Below are 18,235 nucleotides of genomic sequence, written 5' to 3'. Positions count from 1 at the left end.
GCCCATCCATCTGAAGGATACTGTACTGATTTGAACATCCTAGGTCATGTGACCTTGAAGCTATTGAATTTCAAAGCCTTTTTTAGCACCTATATCAGCTTATTAATAAAATGTGCATCAGTTTTTTGCTAAACTAAGTGCTGTGCAATGTGTGGCCAGATCTCTAAAACATACTACATTGATTTGAAGTTTCTAGGTCATGTGATCAGGGAGCTTTTAAATTTATAAATTGTGCCCAAAATGCAGTGATGCGCTTTGTTGATGGTCCCTTGCAACGTCCATTGGCTGTGCACATATTGTCCACAACCTTGAGAACAATATCTCGTGCCATTGTTTATTTTTGGTCGGAGTCGGGAAAACAAGACCTGTGCAGTGTTGTACATATATTTTCTTTCATAACTAGACTAACACGAGGTTTCTAGCTCTTATCGTTGAGGTGCTATTGAATTTTGAATGTTCGAAAATCTGTCAAATATCGAACATCATACCAACTTTACCACAGTGTATAGGAAGTGGGCATTGACATTGAATGTAAACATGAACTGCACACGGAGGTATGAGTTAGTGTTCATTTAAGCAGATTTCTGAGCCTTAGTAGTGCTTTCGTTTTATTAGACGTCTCATAAGGTGAATTACGGATAACATTATGATCTGCAGCGCTGTTGTGAAATAAGGCAATGGTTTCAAATATCACATCCTTTACTAAAATGGGACTAGCGGATATAGAGAGACATATAGGTCTGCATGGCATTGTGGATTGTATAGCATTTTACAGTGTTCCATTCTTATCTTTATTTATAGCACAGATTACACTTTACTGTATATATAACAGGTGTTTCACGTAGCAATATTGATTCATTAGACCATTCCATGATCCACATTATATGATCATTGTACAATTTTTCACTTGTTTGATTGTCACTATAGCAACATTGATGGTGTCATTTCCTGGGGGTGGGGTCTTTTACCCATTAAAAGTTTGGTTTGTTTGCTGCTGCTGTTGTCTAAGGAAGGGGGAGTGTTTTGATCCCCGAAACATCACTTATCAATAAAGTACTCACTTTATGTAAGCCCAGCGAGTGCGGACTCTTCGTTATGATATTTTTATTTATATATATATATATATATTCCTGTACTGCAGTTGTGGTGTTTTTGTTACTGTACAAGTGTTCGCACAGCACTTACTGAGGGTATTATGTTACAGTTTGGTCCAAATACAGTACTGTATGTATACAGGTACAGTAGTCACAGTTTAGCTCTTCCCTGCACTGTATGAGATGTGTACGATCAAAAAAAAGAGCTCCCGCGTTTTGGGGTATAAAAAATAAAATCCTTTAAACATTATTGCAGTATGTTAAAACAAGAAAGAATCACAACAGAACAGTACTTCATTGTAACCTGCAAATGCTGCATATAAAATAGCTGGTTTAGGCAACTTGCACCATTATGAAAACAAGTTACCGGACAGATGTCTATAATTAATGAACGATAATATTTTCTTTCTGTCACTAGATGGCACTAGCAACCCATAGTAGTTACCAATTGTGACTGAAGCTGTGGTTTAAAAACCTTAACAGACCTTGATTATAACATTTCCAAACCTTAGCGCAGCTGATTAATTAGTGGTTATGTAATTTTAACTGAAAAAGAAAAAAACAACTCTTCTCATGTAACAATATCCTCCAATTCTAGCTCTGTTAGGGTTCCCTGAGGACAGATGTGATAACCAAAACTATATGTTTGATTCATTATGTTTCTTTACTTGCAAAAACCTTAATTAACCAACCATAAATATAAATGCTGTCTATTCAGGAGAGCATTTTAATTAAATGCACACACAGCATCCTCAACAATTGCTGTAGCAGTAAATCATACCTCCCAATTTTCTTGCAGTCTTCCCTTTTGCTCTCCTCCTGTGAGAAGCTTAAAGGGACAGTCAAGTCCAAAAAAAACTTTCATGTTTTAAATAGGGCATGCAATTTTAAACAACTTCCCAATTTACTTTTATCACCAATTTTGCTTTGTTCTCTTGGTATTCTTAGTTGAAAGCTAAAAGGAGGTTCATATGCTAATTTCTTAGACCTTGAAGACTGCCTCTAATCTGAATACATTTTGACCACTAGAGGGCATTAGTTCACATGTTTCATATAGATAACATTGAGCTCATGCACGTAAAGTGACCTAGGACTGAGCACTGATTGGCTAAACTGCATGTCTGTCAAAAGAACTGAAACAAGGGGGCAGTTTGCAGAGGCTTAGCTACAAGATAATCACAGACGTAAAACGTGTATTATTATAACTGTGTTGGTTATGCAAAATTGGGAAATGGGTAATAAAGGGATTATCTTTCTTTTTAAGCAACAAAAATTCTGGTGTTGACTGTCCCTTTAACCCATCTCTAAACTTCATCAACACTACCCTGGTTCACCCTCAGACTTCCATGTTTTATTTCTAGAATGGTGAGAAGTTTGGTAAATATATCCTATTATTTTAAAGAGAAACTTAAAGGGACACTGAACCCAAATTTTTTCTTTTGTGATTCAGAAAGAGCATGAAATTTTAAGCAACTTTCTAATTTACTCCTATTATCACATTTTCTTCATTCTCTGTGTATCTTTATTTGAAATGCAAGAATGTAAGTTTAGATGATGGCCTATTTATGGTGAACCACCTTGGTTGTCCTTGCTGATTGGTGAATAAATTCATCCACCAATAAAATGTGCTGTCCAGAGTCCTGAACAAAAAAAACTTAGAAGATATCAAGGGAACAAATAAAAATTGAAATTAGAAAGTTGCTTAAAATTGCTGCTCTATCTGAATCGCAAAAGAAAAAAAATTGGGTTCAGTGTCCCTTTAAAGGGTCTTAAAGTTAATTTATATATGTATAATATATGCAAAGTAGTTAAACACAAAGCTGAAGTGAGGTCAAGAGTAGCAATGCCTTACTGGGATCTAGCAGGACACATCTGGTGAGTCAATGACAAGAGGCAGATGTGTGTAGCCATCATTCACCAGTAGTGCATAGCTGCTCCTGAGCCAACCTAGGTATGCTTTTCAACAAAGGATACCAAGAGTAAGTTTAATTACAGAAATAACGTGAAAAGTAACCTAAATTTCCATGTTCTGTCTGAATCATGAAAGTTTAATTTTGAATTTTGTGTCCCTTTAAAATGTCATATTTCCAGATGTGCATTATTTTGCAGTCATTTGGCACAACCCTTAAAAAATATTTTTTGGGTATTGTTTATCTTATCCCCATTGCGGTGTCTTATTCCGAATGGATATAAATGAGCTCTTGCACATATGGACCAGTCACAGTGAAATGTTTAGGAGACTTGTGGTTCTGAATTTCACACAATGTCAGGATTTAAATGACAGGTAACATTAGCACAATAAAATGTTTTCACTGTGTATAATTCCGATTATCCTAGTAGTCGCGAACCTTGAAGGTATAATCTAGATTTTATTAAAGACAAAGACGAGTATTTTATGCATAACTCTTTCTTTACTACTCAATGCAGCCTTTTAAAGAACAATAACATTGATAAGATAAATAACATGCACATAATAAGAATCTAACAGAAGCTTATTATAGTGAGAAAAAACAACCAATCAGCACAGAGAATAGCCTATAAACAGAGCACCCAGTTAACACTCTTCCTCTTTCTAATTGATGCTCAAAAGGAATAAGATATTAAACGTCATGAAAAGTCCAAAAAGTCCAAAACAACAAAGGGTAGAAAACGCCAACTTCCTGTAGAATTGATGGATGGAACTCCATGACATGTTGAGCTTGATAGAAGGCAAACTGGATGTCCAGAATTCAGTGGATGGATGATGAGACCTCATAGTTGAAGGAAAGAATCCAGAAGATGAAGATGGATTATAATTACATGGATACTGTTAAAAAATAAAAATTGTTAATAACATATAATAATATATATCAGGGTGGGAAAAACATAATTATCTATTTGAGGAGGGAAAATACTCGTCTCTGTGTCTTTAATAAAATCTAGATTATACCTTCAAAGACTAGGATAATCAAAATTTTATTACAAGACCAGAGACTCCTATTTTATGCAAGTTTAAAGTAAATTAGGAGAGTAAATTAAGCGAGGCATGTTGAATGGGTCTGAAGTAAAATTGTTTAAAAATGGAATCAGAAGACCAATCTGCAGCATTTAAAATTTGTTGGAGAGGAGCCGCTTTTAAAAAGGTCTTTGAAGCAGCAGAACCTCTGACGGAATGAGCTGTGAAAGAAATGTTGATACCAGCCTCTTTCATGACCCATTTAACCCACCTAGCAATAGAGGTAGAAGTGATAGGAGCATGGGGAGGGACAAAAGAAATAAGTAATTGATTATAATTAATTTTCCTAAATATCAAGGTTCTAGATTCATATGACTTTAAGCATTCAACCACACACAGGGAAGGTTCGGAAGGAAGGTAAGGATAGAAGATGGAAGTAGATAAAGTTTTTGTTCTGTGAGCAAGAAAAAAGGTGACTCCTTCAGGAGAGAAACGTTTAGAATTCCAATCCAAGGCTTTCACATCAGATACTCTTCTGAAAGAAATAAGACAGAGTAGGGTAGCAAGTTTAGCGGAAAGTTGTTTTAGAGACAACAAGTTGTTAGCTGGCCAAGATTTAAAAAGAGCGAAAATTAAATCTACATCCCAAAAGAATTCATGTTTGGGAACAGGAGGGCGCTTTAATCTAATGGCTTTAAGAACTCTACAGACTAAGGGATGTTTACCAATAGGTAGATTATTGATTAAGTTATATCTGGCTGAAATAGCTGATCTATGGACATTAATCGTTCTGTATGCTAGGCCTGAGTCAAAAAGATGAGACAGGTAGTTAATGATCTCGGTTAAATCCGAAGAAACGGGATCCAAATCCCTTCGCAAGCACCAGCTAGACCATTTTGACCATGCAGCAAAATAGCATCTGCGGGTACCTGGGGACCAAGAATCTTGAATGAGGGATCTAGCTCCCTCCGAAAGGCCTCGGAGGGACCAGGGTCCCCTGAAATTGTCCATGCTATCAGAAGAAGAGAGCCTTGGAGAATTAGACTGTGATATTCGCCCTCCGGGTTGACTAACAGGTGAGGAAGTGGAGGAAAAAGAATTGGACGATTGATGGACATCTCCAGAAGGGAGGGATTCCAAGATTGGGTTGGCCAAAGGGGAGTCACTATAGTTAGGCATAGGAGATCCCTGCGGACTGTTGAAATTGTCCTTGGGATCATTGAGAATGGAGGGAAGGCATAAGCTTTCTTGGAGGGCCATTGTTGAAGGAAAGCATCTATGGCTGCAGCTTCCGGATCTGGACGCCAGCTGAAGTATGGGTAAATTTGAAAATTGGTCCTGGATGCAAAAAGGTCCAGACAAAATGGACCTCTGAGAGATTGAAGGAATAAAAACATTTTCCTGTCTAGTCTCCAATCGCTGGAATCTGTCAAATGACGAGATCCCCAATCTGCAGCTGTATTCGATTGTCCTGGAATATATTCCGCTTTGATAGAAATATTCCTGTCTAAACAAAGATGAATAAATTCCTTGGTTATGTTGGACAAATTCCTTGATTTGGTGCCTCCCAAACGATTGAGATATCATACCGATGAAATATTGTCCATGCAAAGGAGAATAGAAACTGGAGAAGAAAATTTGGCAAAACTTTTGACTGCAAACGAGCCAGCCAATAATTCCAAACAATTGATATGTAAACGTTTCTCCTCCAATGTCCATTTGCCACCCGTGATGGAAGGACCACAGCGCGCACCCCAGCCTGAAAGACTGGCGTCGGATTCTATAACAAAATCTGGAGTTCTGCCAAAAATGGCTCTCCCATTCCAGGCCTCTAGGTGAGAAAGCCACCAAGAAAGCTCTTCTTTGGCCTCTAGAGATAAAGGTATCAAATGAGAATAGGAAAACCCTTTCCTTAAATGAAGAATCTTTAATCTCTGAAGTTCTCGGTAATGTAAGGGGGCAGGGAAGATAGCCTGAATAGAGGATGATAGTAACCCTACTATTTTGGCTATAGTTCTGATAGGGACTGCATCTTTGGATAAGGTTTTGGCAATTTCTTTCTTGATATTCTTCACTTTGTCTGAAGGAAGACTCAGAGTGGATAATATCGAATTGATTTTGAAACCTAAGAAAATCAATGACTCTGTAGGGAAAAGAACTGACTTCTGTTTGTTTACAATGAAGCCTAATGATTCTAGTAAGGAAATTGTGGTAGTTAGATGTTTCTGAAGGGTAGAAAAATCTTGGTCCATAATTAAAATATCGTCTAGATAAATTATCAGACGAATCCCTCGGAGTCTCAACCAGGCCACTACTGGTTTCAGTAACTTGGTGAAAATCCAAGGGGCTGAAGACAGGCCAAAGGGAAGGCAAGTGAAATTCCAAAACTGGTCTTCCCAACGGAATGTCAAGAATTTCCAATGTTCTTGAGCGATTGGGACGGTTAGATAGGCGTCTGTGAGATCTAGCCGAACCAACCAATCGTTTCCTCTTAAGCATTCTCTTAATAAATGAATTCCCTCCATTTTGAAATGATGGTACACAACAAAGGCATTTAAAGTCCTTAGATTTATGACTGGCCTGTACTGATTGTTTTTCTTTTTTACTAAAAATAGATTGCTTAGGTAGAAATCTTGGGGTTGAAAAACTGGAAGAATTGCTTTTTTGGAAAAGAGAATAGAAATTTCCCTTTTGACCAAAAGAAAGTCCTCCTGAGAAAAATGAATGGGGTGAGGAAGACAAGTTTGAGTTGGGAGAGAAATGAATTCTATGAGAATACCTGATACAGCTTGTAAGACCCAGGGATCTGAAGTAATTGAAGCCCAATTTTGAGCAAACAGGGCGAGTCTGCCACCAATTTTTTCTGGGAAAGAAGAGGCATGGGGAGGAAGTAATGAACTTACCTGAAGCTTGTCTAGCTCTGGCTCTGGTCCTAAAACCTCTCTGAGTCCAGGGTCGACCTCTTGTCGGAAAGAAGGAGGAGGTAGTTGGTTCAGAATAACCTCTTTGAAATTGTGTCTGAAATTGATGTTGGTATTGGGTTTGTTGGGGATAGTAGTGAGACCTGGATAAAAAGTTTTGACGGCCGGGAAAGCGGCCTCTGCCTCTCCCGGTCCTGTCAGATAAACCCTGGTTAGGGTAGAAAATTTTCTTTACAGATGTCTTTACTTTATTTAGGTTAGTGAAAGTATTGACATATTGGTTTAGATCTTTTAAGTATGAGTCTCCAAACAAAAGACCCTTGTTATCTGAAGCGATATTGCTTGAGGAAAAATCGGAAATTTTAGGATCTATTTTCCTCAAGATGTTACGTCTTCTTTCACCAGACATTGCACAATTAGTATTTCCAATAAAACAGAGAAGTCTTTGGACCCATTCTCTGACAACATAGGGATCCAAAGGGCAATTTTCAGCTACACCTTGTTCAGATAATTCAAATAGTTTAGTGAGGGGTCCAACAGAATCTAAAAGTTTGTCTTGGCAAATTTTCCAGGATCTATCCACCCCTTTTTTCAATTTATAACCTGGGGTGCCGATAAATTTTAAAATTTTGGGATCAACCTCCGGTGTGATGGAAGCAGTTTTAGGTAACAAGGGACGAGGACATTCAGCTTTCATTTTGTTACGTGTTTGTTTCTTTAGGGGTTTACGTAATTGATGGTCAATGAATTTGGCTAAATCAATAGGGGGACACCACTCGGCGGACCGGGGATGGTGTAACTCGTCTGGTTTAAACCTAGGGTTGCCTAAACAATCTATAAAGTCTTCCTCGTCCTCACTGTAATCATAAGATTTTTGGGATTTCTTTTTCAGTTTTTTGGCTGCAGGGGAGCCATCAGAATTATTCGAATCATTGAAATTGTCTGAATTAATGTCTGTATATTCGTCACCATCTGAATCCTCAGATTCTGAAGATGGATTATCAGTAATATTTTTTTGTTTTAAATTTTGATTTTTTGCATACATAAGTATCCTCGTTTGGTTACCCTCGGGGTGCAGGGTTATACTGACAGCGGTTTTTCTTCCTTTGCTGTGAGGAATATTAGGTTCAGTTAAAAGTTGATGTGACTTTTCAATAAGTTTTTTACTTGCTTTATAGGCAATAGATGGGTTCTTTCTTTTTAAAGATATTTTCCTTTGTTTCTCTCCCATCAAAGAGGTCATTTTGTTAAATAAATTATCCATAGAGGAATCTATCATAGATTGTACAGTATGTAAAGTTAAGGGAGGTGATTTTGTTTGAGTTTCAGACATTGTTTATAATGTATTAATATACAGTAATGTTAAACAAATTAAATATTAAACTCTTTTAATAAATAAATATTTCCTTTAGGAAAAATTTATATATATCTAATGTATAGTTTGGTAAATAAAAGAATTTATCCAAACCGTATTTTAAACATACAACTGAGGTAAAATAAAGTCTCACAGATTAACCTGCAAACGTTTGCAAAACTAACTTTGTAATATGTAAGATATACCAGAAGATGGCAATGTAGGCTGTTATTAAATTTTATGTTGCGATATGAGAACCGAGTGTAACAGAAACAAAGTTACCACTCGGTTTGATAGTAAACTTCGGCTGACTGAGGGAAGGGCTATAGCGTCAGCAATAATGGGCGGGAAGGGGACGGCCCATAAAATGGTGGCCGCACGGCCGAAGGACAAGACCAACAGGAGAGGGCAGAAAAAACAGACAGGTAAGGAAGTCAGGGAAACGATATAAAAGAAAACTAGTAAGCGAAAGTCATAATATGATAACAAGGGCAATTAAAGTGGAAAACGAATGAAGCCACAAACAAAAATAAATAAAATAAATAAATAAGCAGAGAAAAAACTAAATTAAGTAGAAAAACAGAATTAGAAAAAGGGAATAGAAAAAACGAAAAACAAATAATGAACTGTAAAAATAAGTTAAAATAAGAACAATACTTATATATAAATGCAAATAACAATAAAATATTTTTTATTTAAGACTGCACCACTTATCTGAGTATGAGCAGCAAAAAGAAAGAGGAAGAGTGTTAACTGGGTGCTCTGTTTATAGGCTATTCTCTGTGCTGATTGGTTGTTTTTTCTCACTATAATAAGCTTCTGTTAGCTTCTTATTATGTGCATGTTATTTATCTTATCAATGTTATTGTTCTTTAAAAGGCTGCATTGAGTAGTAAAGAAAGAGTTATGCATAAAATAGGAGTCTCTGGTCTTGTAATAAAATTAAACCTTTCTTTCATGTAATTGGCATGAGTCCATGAGCTAGTGACGTATGGGATATACATTCTTATCAGAAGGGGGCAAAGTTTCAGAAACCTCAAAATGCCTATAAATACACCCCTCACCACACCCACAATTCAGTTTTACAAACTTTGCCTCCTATGGAGGTGGTGAAGTAAGTTTGTGCTAAGATTTCTACGTTGATATGCGCTTCTCAGCATTGTTGAAGCCCGATTCCTCTCAGAGTACAGCGAATGTCAGAGGGACGTGAAGGGAGTATTGCTTATTGAATACGATGATTTCCCTAACGGGTCTATTTCATAGGTTCTCTGTTATCGTCCGTAGAGATTCATCTCCTACCTCCCTTTTCAGATCGACGATATACTCTCATATACCATTACCTCTGCTGATAACCGTTTCAGTACTGGTTTGGCTATCTGCTATATGTGGATGGGTGTCTTTCGGTAAGTATGTTTTTATTACTTAAGACACCCCAGCTATGGTTTGGCACTTTATGCATTAATATAAATTTCTAAATATATGTATTGTACTTATATTTACCATGAGTCAGGTTCATGTATTTCCTTTTTGCAGACTGTCAGTTTCATATTTGGGGAAAATAAACATATTAAGAAATATTTTTCTTACCTGGGGTTTAAAATTGACTTCATTTTTCTTTGCAAATTGAGGGCAGGATTAGGCCCGTTGACGCAAGTTCGTCATTTCCGGCGTCATAGTTGATGCCGAGTACCTTACACAAGGTTGCGTCGTTAGTGACGCGAGTATCCGGACGTTGTTGGCGCCAAAAAATTTTCAGTTACATTGTGCGTCATACTTGGCGCCAAATTTTTTCATTATTTTTTCACCCCATTGTTATTTGCCTCTTGCCTTTTTCTATGTCAGAGGGCTATGCTATTTGCATTTTTTCCCATTCCTGAAACTGTCATATAAAGAAATTGATCATTTTACTTTATATGTTGTTTTTTTTTTTTTACATTTTGCAAGATGTCTCAATCTGATCCTGTCTCAGAAGTATCTGTTGGAACTTTGCTGCCTGATATCGGTCCTATCAAAGCTAAGTGCATTTGTTGTAAACTTGTGGAGATTATATCTCCGAATGTAATTTGTAATAGTTGTCATGATAAACTTTTACATGCAGATAATGTGTCCATCAGTAATAGTACATTGCCGGTTGCAGTTCCTTCAACTTCTAATGTACATGATATACCCATGAATTTTAAAGAATTTGTTACTGATTCTATTCAGAAGGCTCTGTCTGCTTTTTCGCCTTCTAATAAACGTAAAAGGTCTTTTAAAACTTCTCATAAGGTTGATGAAATTTTAAATGACCGACAACATAATGAATTATCCTCCTCTGATGAGGATCTATCTGATTCAGAAGATCCTTCCTCAGATATTGACACTGACAAATCTACTTATTTATTTAAAATGGTGTATATTCGTTCTTTGTTAAAAGAAGCGTTAATTATTTTGGATATTGAGGAAACTAGTCCTTGACATTAAAACTAGTAAACATTTAAATTCTGTTTTTAAACCTCCTGTGGTTACTCCAGAGGTTTTTCCTATTCCTGATGCTATTTCTGATATGATTTCTAAGGAATGGAATAAGCCGGCTACTTCTTTTATTCCTTCTTCAAGGATTAAAAAATTGTATCCTTTACCAATAACTTCAATAGAGTTTTGGGAAAAGATCCCCAAAGTTAATGGGGCTAAACGTACCACTATTCCTATGGAAGATAGTACTTCTTTTAAAGATCCTTTAGATAGGAAAACTTGAATCGTATCTAAGGAAGCCTATTTATATTCAGGTCATCTTCTCAAGCCTGCAATTTATTTGGCTGATGTTGCAGCTGCATCAACTTTTTGGTTGGAGAATTTAGCGCAACAAGAATTAGATTCTGACGTATCTAGCATTGTTCTCTTACTGCAACATGCTAATCATTTTATTTGTGATGCCATTTTCGATATTATCAAAATTGATGTTAGATCCATGTATTTAGCTATTTTAGCTAGAAGAGCTTTGTGACTTAAATCTTGGAATGCTGATATGACATCAAAGTCTAGATTGCTATCTCTTTCTTTCTAAGGTAATCATTTATTTGGTTCTCAGATGGATTCTATTATTTCAACTGTTACTGGGGGAAGGGAGTTTTTTTGCCTCAGGATAAAAAACCTAAGGGTAAATCTAAGGCTTCTAACTGTTTTCGTTTCTATCGTCAAAATAAAGAACAAAAACCTAATCCTTCCCCCAAGAAATCTGATTCCAATTGGAAGCCTTCCTAAAATTGGAATAAATCCAAGCCATTTGAGAAACCAAAGTCAGCCCCTAAATCCGCATGAAGGTGCGGCCCTCATTCCAGCTCAGCTGGTAGGGGGCAGATTAAGCTTTTTCAAGGATGTTTGGATCAATTCTGTCCAAAATCATTGGATTCAGAACATTGTCTCTCAGGGGTATCGAATAGGATTCAGAATAAGACCTCTTGTGAGAAGATTTTTTCTCTCACACATCCCAGCAAATCCAGTAAAAGCCCAGGCTTTCCTGAAGTATGTTTCAGACCTGGAGTTATCTGGGGTAATCATGCCAGTTCCTTTTCAGAAACAGGGTCTGGGGTTTTATTCAAATCTATTCATTGTCCCAAAGAAGGAAAATTCATTCAGACCAGTTCTGGATCTGAAAATTTTGAATCATTATGTAAGAGTACCAACTTTCAAAATGGTAACTATAAGCACTATTCTGCCTTTTGTTCAGCAAGGACATGATATGTCCACAATAGACTTGCAGGATGCATACCTTCATATTCCGATTCATCCAGATCATTATCAGTTCCTGAGATTCTCTTTTCTAGACAAGCATTACCAATTTGTTGCTCTTCCGTTTGGCCTAGCAACAGCTCCAAGAATCTTTTCAAAGGTTCTCGGTGCCCTGCTCTCTGTAACCAGAGAGCAGAGTATTGCAGTGTTTCCTTATTTGGACGATATCTTGGTACTAGCTCAGTCTTTACGTTATGCAGACTCTCACATGAATCAACTAGTGTTGTTTCTTTGGAAACATGGTTGGAGGATCAATTTACCAAAAAGTTTCTTGATTCCTCAGACAAGGGTCACCTTTTTAGGTTTCACGATAGATTCAGTGTCCATGACTCTGTCTCTAACAGACAAGAAACGTTTAAAATTGGTTGCAGCCTGTCGGCACCTTCAGTCTGTCATTCCCTTCAGTGGCTATGTGCATGGAAGTTTAAGGTCTCATGACTGCAGCTTCGGACGCGACCCCCTTGGCTCATTTTCAAATGAGACCTCTCCAGCTTTTTATGCTGAATCAATGGTGCAGGGATTATACAAAGATATCACAATTAATATCCTTAAATCCCAATGTTCGAAAGTCTCTGACGTGGTGGTTAAATCACCAGCATTTAGTTCAAAGGGCTTCTTTTGTTCGGCCAAACTGGACTGTGATCACAACAGATGCGAGTCTTTCAGGTTGGGGAGCTGTTTGGGGACCTCTGACAGTACACGGGGTTTGGAAATCTCAAGAGGCAAGATTACCAATCAATGTTTTAGAACTTTGCGCAATTTTCAGAGCTCTTCAGTTTTGGCCTCTGTTAAAGAGAGAACCGTTCATTTGTTTTCAGACAGACAATATCACAACAGTGACATATGTCAATCATCAGGGTGGGACTCACAGTCCCCAAGCTATGAAAGAAGTATCTCGGATACTTGTTTGGGCAGAATCCAGCTGCTGTCTAATTTCTGCGGTGCATATCCCAGGTGTAGACAATTGGGAGGCGGATTATCTCAGCCATAAGACTTTACATCTGGGGGAGTGGTCTCTCCATCCAGATGTGTTTTCTCAGATTGTTCAGATGTGGGGTCTTCCAGAGATAGATCTTATGGCCTCTCATCTAAACAAGAAACTTCACAGATACCTGTCCAGGTCCAGGGATTTTCAGGCGGAAGCAGTGGATGCATTGACACTTCCTTGGTGTTATCAACCCGCTTATATTTTCCCGCCTCTAGTTCTTCTTCCAAGAGTGATCTCCAAAATCATCATGGAACAATCGTTTGTGTTGCTGGTGGCTCCAGCATGGCCTCACAGGTTTCGGTATGCTGATCTTGTTTGGATTTCTAGTTGCCAACCTTGGTCTCTTCCATTAAGGCCAGACCTTCTGTCTCAAGGTCCATTTTTCCATCAGGATCTCAAATCATTAAATTTGAAGGTGTGGAAATTGAACGCCTAGTGCTAAGTCATAGAGGTTTCTCTGACTCAGTGATTAATACTATGTTACAAGCTCATAAATCTGTCTCTAGAAAGATTTATTATCGAGTTTGGAAGACTTACATTTCATGGTGTTCCTCTCATAAATTCTCTTGGCATTCTTTTAGAATTCCTAGAATTTTACAGTTTCTTCAGGATGGTTTGGATAAAGGTTTGTCTGCAAGTTCCTTGAAAGGACAAATCTCTGCTCTTTCTGTTTTATTCCACAGAAAAATTGCTAAACTTCCTGATATTCACTGTTTTGTACAGGCTTTGGTTTGTATCAAGCCTGTCATTAGATCAATCTCTCCTCCTTGGAGTCTTAATTTGGTTTTTAAGGCTTTACAGGCTCCTCCATTTGAGCCTATGCATTCTTTGGATATTAAACTACTTTCTTGGAAAGTGTTGTTCCTTTTGGCCATCTCTTCTGCTAGAAGAGTTTCTGAGCTATCTGCTCTTTCTTGTGAATCTCCTTTTCTGATTTTTCATCAAGATAAGGCAGTTTTGCGGACTTCATTTAAATTTTTACCTAAGGTTGAGAATTCTAACAACATTAGTAGATAAATTGTTGTCCCTTCCTTGTTTCCTAATCCTAAGAATTCTTTGGAAAGATCCTTACATTCTTTGGATGTGGTGAGAGCTTTGAAATATTATGTTGAAGCTACTAAAGATTTCAGGAAGACTTCTAGTCTATTTGTTATATTTTCTGTTTCTAGGAAAGGTCAGAAGGCTTCTGCTATTTCCTTGGCTTCTTGGTTAAAGCTTTTGATTCCTCAAGCTTATTTAGAGTCAGGTCAGGCCCCGCCTCAGAGAATTACAGCTCATTCTACTAGATCAGTCTCCACTTTGTGGGCTTTTAAGAATGAAGCTTCAGTTGATCAGATTTGCAAAGCGGCGACTTGGTCTTCTTTGCATACATTTACTAAAGTTTACCGTTTTTATGTATTTGCTTCTTCAGAAGCAGTTTTTGGTAGAAAAGTTCTTCAGGCAGCTGCTTCAGTTTGATTCTTCTGCTTATGTTTTAAGTTTTTCTTGTCATTAAAGAATAAACTTATAATTTGGGTTGTGGATTATTTTTTCAGTGGAAAATGGCTGTTCTTTATTTTTATCCCTCTCTACTGACTCTTGCGTTGAGTTCCACATCTTGGATATTGATATCCCATACGTCACTAGCTCATGGACTCTTGCCAATTACATGAAATAAAATATAATTTATGTAAGAATTTACCTGATAAATTCATTTATTTCATATTGGCAAGAGTACATATGGCCCACCCTTTTTATGGTGGTTATGATTTTATTGTATAAAGCACAATTATTTCCAAATTCCTTTGTTGATGCTTTTTACTCCTTTCTTTATCACCCCACTACTTGGCTATTCATTAAACTGAATTGTGGGTGTGGTGAAGAGTGCATTTATAGGCATTTTGAGGTTTGGGAAACTTTGCCCCTCCTGGTAGGATTGGATATCCCATATGTCTCTAGCTCATGGACTCTTGCCAATATGAAAGAAATGAATTTATCAGGTAAATTCTTACATAAATTATGTTTTTGGGCTAGGTTACAAGTGGAGCACTAATTTATTGCGTGCCCGTAAACAGGCAAATTCGCCAGTTGACGGTTGTGCGATAAATAACCGGTCAAGTGGCTGGTTATTGCTACCGCAAGCTTGCGGTAGCAATTAGCGCTTCAAAAATGTTCAAAATATCCCCCAATTGCTCCCAAAAGAAAGTATATTGTAGTTTTTTATTGTAAAAAAATATAGCTTTTTTAATAAAAAAACTAATGCACAAAGCAGTTTTTAGGTGTTAACGTTGGCGGGTGTGGGGTGTTAGAAAAAAATCATGAACCCATGTGATCATAAAGTCAGGGCAGCCTCTTGACAATGGATCAGTTTACTGAACACCCTGCATCAGGATCCTGAAAATCCACAGGCAATTATGTGAGACTCCAAAACCAAATCAGCATCAAAGCAGCAGTGAAAGGTGTTAGAAGAGTAAAAACTTTGTTAAAACATCATAAAAACGGGATTGCTTCACATCTGAGCCCCTTTATAAAGTGCAACACATTTCTCAGTGGTACAACCCATCGTTTTATCAGGCACTATCAATTATTGTCTGTATCACCTGCCTGTCAAATAAACAAAACAAAAATGTCATGGAGGGGTTAGTAGAGTAAATGTTTTACATGAAAAAATAAATATAGCCACTAATCAGCAAGTGCTACCTGGGTCCTGAACCAAAAATGACCTGGCTCCCAATTTATATTCCTGCTTTTTCAAATAAAGATACCAAGAGAATAAAGAAAAAAATGATGATAGGAGTAAATTAGAATGTTGCTTAAAATTGAATTCTCTATCTAAATCATGAAAGAACACATTTGCGTTTCATATCCCTTTAAATACATATTATTTACTGTAATATTATAAAAAATATTCTAAAAATAATTATTAAATTATAAAATCATTCAGCTGTGTACCATACATAAAACTATTGAGAAACCTGATACATATTAACAGAAACATATTTTTAATACAATATTTAAAAATATATATTTGTTTAAGCACTTAGATGCAAGAAGTCCGAACTTCAAAGATGTTTTCATTTTCCTTTAACATCGATGGAAAATCTGGTATCTTTACAGGACACATGGTGCTCCAAAGATTGCTTTTCAAAAAGACTCAAAATTAAATTCATTGCTTTTTAGCTGCGACAGAGAACATAAGTTCAAAATATCCTTAGACAAATTTATTTCTAGGGGTTTTTCGTTGAGCATGTAATTAGATAAAGAGTCTGTGAATAGTCTGCAGTAAGTTGTGTCTTTTAAAATAGTTGAGAGCAAATGCAGCAATTTTATGTTCCTATCATAACTAGCTTATAAACTGTGTTCTTGCTTACAAACCGTTATGGGGTTTAAAAACTACAAATGCATTTTTGTTTAATTTTAAAGCTTTATTTATTCACACTTATACTTCATAGAAAGTCAATTGACTTAAAGGAAGTTAAATCTTCCGATACAGACTGAGTTTTGCTTTGTTAAGATGGATAATAATCTAGGGATATAAAATATGAAATTTAATCTTTGTTACATTGGAGTTTGTTAGCGCATCATGCTAAAATAGTTGTAGAATTAACAGTTTTGCTGTAAGTGATGAGTTGACGGCAGATATAAACCAAAAGACACATCAAGTATTTCCATATTTCATCAGAAGTGTAATCTTATTTATTAAAGGGACAGTGTAATGTAAAATTGGTTTACCCTTAAAGGGACAATTGACCCCCAAATTTTCTCCCCTTTCAATTATTCACAGTGATCCATTTTACCTGTTAGAGTTTATTAAATTTTTTACACGTAGCTCCTTTACATTAAAATAGCTGATTTAGTCTGTGGTATAGCCACCTATACTGAACGTTTCGATACTAGAGTATATGCTATTGACAAGCCTAAGTAAACACAGCCAGCAGAAGAAGAAGTTACACTCTCAGTGGGGTCAGGGTCGGCTCCAGAACGAATGAAATGGGGGGGGCATTTTTTTTCACGGGGGGCACGCATTTACAAAGCATGTATGAGAGTCAAATAAGAGCAGACCTGCATATTCTGCAGAAATGTGTAGCTTCTGGCTGGCTTAACCCCACTATTAACATTTGGAGAATATGTGCTAAATCACTAGGTAAAAGAATGAAGTCTAAATCCTATGCAGTGCACTAAAACAGAGCCATTAAACTTGAGACCCCCAGTGCAATAGCTCCTTAAAAACAATTCACCCCTTAATCACCATGATCCAAAACCCTTAAACTCATTCTCAAATCTCAATCATGTCCCCTAAACAGCCATGCACCCCAAACCCGGCCCCCAATGCAATTAACACCTTTGTTTGCAATAGCACTGAGGATACTAGGTTTTCAGGTACTGGTAATTTTGTAGATTAGATTTAGCTATACCTGTTTCGCAATAACTAATGGATATCAGGCTACTTAATACAATCTATGTACTGTGAACCTATAAGAATATGATTGTATCATATAAATATAAGTCTATAAATGGCTACCGGCTTCTATCGACGCCTCAAAAGTGCACTGTGATCTTAGGCCTTTAATAGGGTTAAAGACAAGTCCAAAAAGGCTCTAATTAACTTCCAATTCCAAATAAGAGGTTAAGACACAGAGCTCCTTGCAGATGTGTGATGCGACCTCACAGTTCTGCAGCTAACTCCGCCTCCAGCATGCAGCATTACATAACAATTTATTATTTTATTTATTATTTTTAAAGCATATGATCATCATATCAATATTTTTTAAGGGGGCACAGCATTCCATTTGGGTGGGCATTGCCCCCCTTGGAGCCAACCCTGAGTGGGGTGCAGGATAGTTAAGTAATAAAATGATAATTTTCCATTGTGTGTGTGCACAAAGTTATAACATAATGAGATCTGATATTACCTTTAAGTTCAATCTATTGTAATAGGCTGTGAGTTCAAAGCAATGCAATTTCTCAAATGTTTTATACTCTGCAGCTGCTATAACAAGTCATTGAAAATACTTTAATGGAAAAACTATTTTATAGTGTACTGTCCCTTTAATGTGTTTCCATTGACTGCAGAGTATAAAATATATTGGAAATTGGTCCTTTATGTTTATTTTTGTATATGAAATAGCTGACATCCCTATCTATTTCTCTTTACACACATACCTTTTTTCTTATCTTTTTTGTCTATACACA

The sequence above is a fragment of the Bombina bombina genome, chromosome 7, assembly GCF_027579735.1.
Source record: "Bombina bombina isolate aBomBom1 chromosome 7, aBomBom1.pri, whole genome shotgun sequence".
Classification (NCBI taxonomy): domain Eukaryota; kingdom Metazoa; phylum Chordata; class Amphibia; order Anura; family Bombinatoridae; genus Bombina; species Bombina bombina.
The sequence above is the reverse complement of the archived record's forward strand: the minus strand, read 5'-3'. Positions refer to the sequence as shown.